Below are 7,365 nucleotides of genomic sequence, written 5' to 3' on the forward strand. Positions count from 1 at the left end.
TTAGATCTCTGCACTTCAAAGGATTCCCCCTGAAACCTTGTTTACAGTGTAAGCAGGAAAAAAGCAAGATCCCAGTCCCTTTTGTACAACTATTAAAACCACATTAAAGCATAACACTCCACTAAAAATTTCTCCCTAACAGACATAGCAGTGCCACTGACAGCTAAAATGGGTCAACTACTTTCATTTTAGCATGTTAATTTAGCATTACTGAATGCAAACCCAGAGCAGGGAGAGATGGGGATGTTTGACAGTAATCTTTGCCCCCCCACACACACACAACCCCTGGAACTCATATCTGTACTTTCATACTTTCCCAAAGCTGCAGTGACAGGATTTACCTTCACAAATTACCATGCTGAAGGAGGTTTTCATTGTAACCCTGAAGGCATTTACAAGAAAGATGAATTCATACCAATTGGGCTTACACCTTAAGATGAGTATTTCAGAGAGGTGACATTGTGCTCTCTATATTCTTCAATAAATATAACCTGTGAGGTGGCAATTTTTTTTGTATTAAGGTGAGAAATAGAGTCTTACCCATCCCTTTCTCAGTCCAGATGAAGTAGGCCATTGCTTTAGAAAACTGATAGCTAAGTGGATGCCACTATGCCTGTTATCTTCTTGAGCCTGCAGACTAATTTTCATGATGCAATTTAGTTGTCAAAAACAACTACATAATCCAAACAGGATGGTAGGGCAACAGGCAGCAACTAAAACCAAATGTAAATATTTTAGAAAATTTCTTATAAACCAGCATGGGGGAAAGTCTGTGCAACAGCACAACTAATTAATAGATTTTCCCAGTGTAGCATGGGGACTCTGATCCCACCTTCCTGATGCTCAGCCATCAGTCTGTTAAGCTTTTCTTGCCTCCAAAGAGAGAGAGGAGAGAGTTGGGCCATGGCCAGTGTCAACATATAGTGGGGTAGGGCAGCTGCCAGGGTCTGTGGCTTCTGGTGGGGCCCACTGCTGCTTACACATGCATCTCTTCTGATGCCGCATTCACACTTTTCCATTGCCTGCTTATGAATGCTGTTACCTCTGCTGCTCACTGCACATGCTGCCTAGAGCTGCTGGAGAAGGGCATGTGTGCCATGCACCATGTATCAGTATTCCTGGAAACCAGGTCTCTCCTAGCTTAGGCTTCCCATTCCCCCACCTGATTTGGGCCAAATTAGGCCCGCGGGGATTGATTCAGCCCTTTGCCAAGTGCGGGAGCACTCACAGGCTGCCCTTTGACCCAATCGATGACATCACTTCCCACGTGATGACGTCATCACGAACACCAGGAGCGCGAATGCACTGTGCATGAGAGAGAGGAAAAATGCAGTAGCCTCCAAGGGGTAAGTTCCAGGCTCCCTGTCTCCTGCTGGGGGACTCAAAGGACCTGGCAACCCTATCCTAGCTGCACCTACCACCCAGCACCATCAGGGAAAGGGTGCATAGGCAGTGTGGACAGTTGTGAGTGACTAGACATGGGCACGAACAGCATTACGAACAGAAAAAATCCACGAACAGCCTAATCTGCTGTTCTCGAACAAGCTGTTCATGAGGCCCCATCTTAAACGAACAGGTGGTTGTTAAAAGCCTCGTTCATTGCCTTTGGCACCCGTTCAGCAAGCCAGACAGTCAGCCGTTCATTGCCTTCGGCAGCTGTTCAGCAAGCCAGACAGTTCAGCAAGCCAGACCTGCTGCAATCAATTCCCTTGGCAACCGGAGACAGGGAGGGACTGAACTCTGTCTGAACTCCTTCTGGCTTTCCTTCTGGCTTTAACCCTTCAAAGTACTTCCAGCAGCGAGTCTCTTTTTTGCCACTGTGAAGAGAAAATGATAGCCAATGGGGAGACCCGTGGATCATGCCTTTTCCAGGGTACAATCTCTCTGAAACTTGGAGGGTCTTCAGAGGACAGTGAGGACTATGTCCCCTGCAAATTTGGTGGATATTGGACATTGGAAAGATCAGTTTGTGGGGTGTTTAAAGGGCCCTGCCCCTTTCACGTGGCAGGAAATGGCCCTGTAAACTATCAGCTGGCAGGCAGCAGGGGGGAATCCCCCCCTGCCGCCTGCCAGCTGATAGTTTAAAGGGATCTTTAAAGGGCCAGGTAAGTGGGTTTGAGGGAAGGGGACTAAGTGGGGGGGAGTCAGGTGTGTGGGGGGGTTCTGGCCCCCACGAACAACAAACATGTCTGGGAACAGTTCATGTCTGTCCATGTTTGTTTTTCGTTGTTCATGGATAGCACCGAACAACGAACAGGGTGCTTGGCTTTTTTTCCCATTAATGCCCGTGTCTAGTTGTGTCTGCAGGTGGTGGGAAAGCTTATGAGTAGGCAAAGGACAGATGCATAGGCAAGTGGGGGCATGTGGGTGGGAGGGTAAGAAGGAGAGCCAAGTAGTGGGCACAGGGAGGGCCCTGAGCACTCTTTCCCAATGGCCTGGAACTGTCCCTTGGTTCAACTGACACCCAGGTCTTCCTCCTCTCTCTATCTCTAGCTCTCTCCTTCCACATAAGGAGAGCATGCTTGGCATAGCTTTATTGGCCAGGCCCACTCTGTTTAAGGAAGCCTCAAATAGTGTGCAAGTCCTAAAGAGTTTTCCCCTCACAGGAGGAGGCTTCATACAAGGAGACAGGAGAGAATTTCCATGTGTCTACCACTGGACACAGCTGACAAGCACAACTCTACAAGGGCTGCTACAGGTTAGCTACCAGATCTGTCTTTCCCTGCAGCCCCCATCCTTATTGATCAGATATGCAAAGGACAAGGTTTTAATGGACCCTGGTGTTGTGGTGCCTGCTAGTGCTGCAGTTTGTCCCTCACTAACCTATTGGGTGTGAGGAGGGGGGTCTGTGAAGTCTGGGCAGCTGTGATGCACCTCTTCAGCTTCCAATCAAGCACCAGGAGGGGCTTCAAATAGTCCTGCTTCTCCCTGCAGTTCCAGGAGGGCTCTCAAGTGTAACCTCCCTGCCCCCTCACTGAGTCAAGAGGACAACAGCCAGCTCTTCCCAATGCCTATCTTTTTGAAGAATATTTCTTCAGAAATTGATTTTGGTGATATTTTCGTATCCCTTATTTATCAATTTCAAGCAAGCCTTTATTGGCATATATAAAAATATAAGATTTTAAATACAGAAATGAGTCCATATAGAATGAGATTAAAATTACAGATAGGAACAGGGCAGCAGTACAGCAAAATCAGTATAGAATATTACTTGTCAGGGCGTATAGCCATGGCACTGTTGAGAAACTTTGCTACTATTTCAGTTATTTCCCCATCTGGGTTATCAAGCAGAAACTGAACCTTAAAATCATCAGAAAACTCTGAAAGTTGGGCTAATATAGGATGTAGAAGTTCCTGGCGTGGTGCCAGATAAAAAGAGCACTGGAGAATAACATGGGAAACAGTTTCAATACAGCCCATCAAACAAGGACAACACCTGCTATAATGAATTTGATTTTTGAGAAGGCCTCAGACTCAGATAGCAGGGATGAAGTAACAGCCTAAAACTCAGTGTGCAGTTTGAAAATCAGTGATGAAGTGGTAAGAAGTCCCAATGCCAATGCTAGATAGTAGCATTTCCTTTGGATGAAACAGGATGGGAGAACTAAAGCAACTTTAATATTTGCTTTGTTTGGAAATACCAACAAAGTATAACAAGCACTTTTACAAGGCACATTTGCACAGAACTTAGCAAACCCAGCACCCTAAATTCCTGCAAAGTCAGTTCTTTCTCTGCAAAACTGCTGCCACGTATCTTACCATCCTCCAAGCAAAGTTTGAAGCTTTCCTCCAGCCTCAGTGGCCTTCCTACAGGCTCCTGGAGGAACTTCCTCCTGCCTGTGGTGGAATACATGCTACTGTCTCTTACCCTCCAGCCAAAGGAAGGAAGCTATCACTTTCTCAGGTTCTGATATCATTAAAAAACAGAAATCCCCAACTATCAGGAAACCATTTCCTAAGACTCAACCACTAGTTGATGAAACAACAACTGAACCTTCTGGACCATTTAATCAGCAGTCTACTTAACAAAAGATGATCAACTGTGGCCCTAATTTTATTGTTCATTGCATGATTTCCTGTGTTTGCACACAGCTTTTGATGGCATTCTACTTTATAGCTCATATAGATGGCTATAATATGCTAAGGTAATTTAATTTACAGTACATATAAAAGAATCTTTTAAAAACAAATATCCCCATTAGATATTTTAAAAATATATAATATATAATTCTGTGGACATCCAATTTTTTAAGAACCTCTTAAGTATGGGCAATAGAGATTGGCATGAACTGGAAAAAAACCGAACCATGCAGTTCGTGGTTCATTGCATTTCACGAACCACGAACTTTCACAAACAGAGCGTGGGTGCATTCCCAGGGGCCACGTGATGATGTCATTTCCCAGAAGTGATGCCATCATGCTTGCAGAGGCACGCACGCACCCCCCCCCCACACACACACACCAGAGGTAAGTGCCAAAAGCCAGTCTCCCGCCAGGAGGCTGAGAGGGCCTGGCAACCCTACATTAAGGTATTGTTTTTGGAAGTAAGACATCAGTTTTGCTCCATGGCACATTTTGCTCTATAAATAGGTTATCCAACCATATGCTCAGTGTGTGTGTCTGTCTCTGTACCTACTCATGCACCCCCATTCCTTCTCTCTGTGAAATGCTGGTTGTTTTGTTGCTCCTCTGCAGGCTTTTTCTCCACTCTGAGATTGTTAATTACTGCCCTTCTCCAGGAACTGCTTTCCTGTTTCCTTACTGTTTCCTTAGTTAGCTCTGTGTGTATGCTGTGTGTGATTTTCTGTGAGTTTGACTTTTACTGCTCTGTCAATAAAGAAATCTTTCCTGTAGAACTTCTGCCTGTTTATTTGAGAGTTCTCTAAGGGAACAACGCTGGTATACATAGGTGTAGATTTCCCGGTGAAGATACATCCCACTAGGGATAATGTGATTTAACTTTATCCAAAGAGTCAATTAGCCCAAGGAACGCTGGGAGAGCTGTAGATTTCCCGGATATTCCCTTTCACTGCATTTACTTGTATGCTAATTCCCAAAACACATAAGGAGAACCACCCCCATTTGGGTAACACCTGTAGCTGTCTCTCAAACAAGAGTTTGATCAGCAGCAATGAGCAGGTGATATTCAGCTCCCTGACATGAAAAACTGCAGCTGCTCATCTCTGCAGGAAAAAAACATTAGATTTTGTTATTTTGGGCAACCTTAGTGCTAAGTTTTGTCTTAAGCAGTCTTTGAGGAAGAGAAATCATTCCCTTCTTAGCCACCATCCCACAATGAAGTCTCAAAAGTATTTTGGGACCCTTGTTTTAATTATGGAGCAATGAAATGGTTAGCAGAAACAGAGTTTGAGATATTGAACAAATACCTTAAACTAGGATCCTGCAATGCTGAAGTTCTTGAACAGATGGGGTTAATAACCTGACTTTATCACTATAATTGATGTTCTCAAATGAGGAAAGGCCCTTTTGCCAGTTCTGCTGCTCTTAGATGTGGCTAATCTTTAACAAAATGAAATGACATTTCACCAATCTCACTAACACCTAGTAAGTGCCTCCTGTTGACAGTAGTACTGCGTTTTAATGAACAAATGAATGGCTTATCTACCATTCTTGGCAAGCACCCCCAGCTAGTGAGGCAAAACACCAGCTCTCCCAGCGTTACTTGGGCTAATTGACTCCTTGGATAAAGTTAAATCACACTATCCCCAGTGGGATGTATATTCGCCAGTAATCAATAGCTCAACAAGATCCACATGGCAGGTAATTAAGTGGAAAGTAATTAATACCCATCAAATGTTTTATTAACTGTTTGCCATTCCTTCACTCAAAAGTCCCACTATACTGTAAACAAAGTTGTGATTGAAGCAATAAAGACGGCATCCTGTAACAAGCAGAAAAACAGACAGCTGGTAAAGTCTTCAAATATTCATCCAGCTGCCAAGTATCAGCTTGCTCAAAAAATACAGGGAGACAGAAGACGGCACATCAGTATATTTCTGGACTCATCTCTTACTTCCAAGAGTGATTAGCTTTCTGTGTTTAAGATGGAACGGTCAGTGTATGGAATGGGCTTTGTCGCCTTTCGAGGACTCCTGATTTCCCTTAGGCATGTTCTCATACAGATAAGTATAATGCACAGCCTGAAAAATCAAGGATACAACTGAAAGTGACGGAGCTACATCCAAAGTCCATTGACTTTAATGGACTTAGACTGGTGTAGTTCAGTTTAGGATGGCACTGTTAATTCCTGTGACTGGAGAATTATTTGTTCCAGTGCTTAACCATGGGAATTGGTCTGCATTGCCCCTGAAGTTTCACCTAAGCCAAGATAAAGCCAAAAGTGATATCCCAGTTTGAGAAAAAAATATTTACAGGCATATATCAGATTGTGGAATATGATCTTTGCAAATTCATTAATAAGAATATGTGTTTATTGTTGTGTTCCTAGTTGTGTCTGTATATAATTGTTTGTATATAACTGGAAAAACATTAAAAATAAGCAAATTAGTTGATCTGTGTTTTGGCTTTGGGCCTGAACTTTATTCAGTTTATGCTCAATAGCAATCCACATTTCTCACAAATATAACCTTTAACTTCACTGTGGGAAGACATTCAGAGCTCAAACATCACTGAAGTCAGACTATTTTGATAACCTCTGGGACAAAAGGAATCAAAGGAGTTCCTTATCTACTACCTAAAAAGCCAAATTATTTAAATTTGTAGCTGATTAACAATAAACAGCATATCTAAAATATCTCACAGATACGACATCTCATGAAGAAATTTAATGAATGGAAAAAGAATACCAAACACATGACATGGGATGAAATGGCCATTTAGGGAGGAAAATATTTAACAATTGGAGAGTAAAACACATTTTTGAATGAAGTTTTCTTACAACTTGCTCAACCAAGGTATGTTTCAGAAGGTCAAGAAGTTAAACTCATTGCATTAATGACTATAAAAGGATAAAACCTGAAAGAGAAATTGCACTACTAAACTGGGGAGGAGAACTGTTACACTGTGCTGCACTCTTCATAGGAGGTCACAGGCTCGATATCCCAGGATCCGCCATGAACCCAGGGGGCATGGTACCAAGAACAGCCATGCAGGCTTCATGTTAGATTAAATCAGGAATCATGATCCAAAGATAGCAAGAAATGAGTGAAATAAATGCCTCCACAGAATGATGTCATTGGAAGCCGAACTAGATGTCTGGGTTTCCTGGGGTTCCTTTGCATTCCCTGCAGCCACAGAGCAGCTGCAGAAAATGGCTGTTAAAAAAATAAAACAGAGACCACTGGAACTCAGAACACCTCCATGGGGAAGGGGGGGCTCCTGCAT

This window comes from Eublepharis macularius, chromosome 8 (genome assembly GCF_028583425.1).
Source record: "Eublepharis macularius isolate TG4126 chromosome 8, MPM_Emac_v1.0, whole genome shotgun sequence".
Lineage (NCBI taxonomy): Eukaryota > Metazoa > Chordata > Lepidosauria > Squamata > Eublepharidae > Eublepharis > Eublepharis macularius.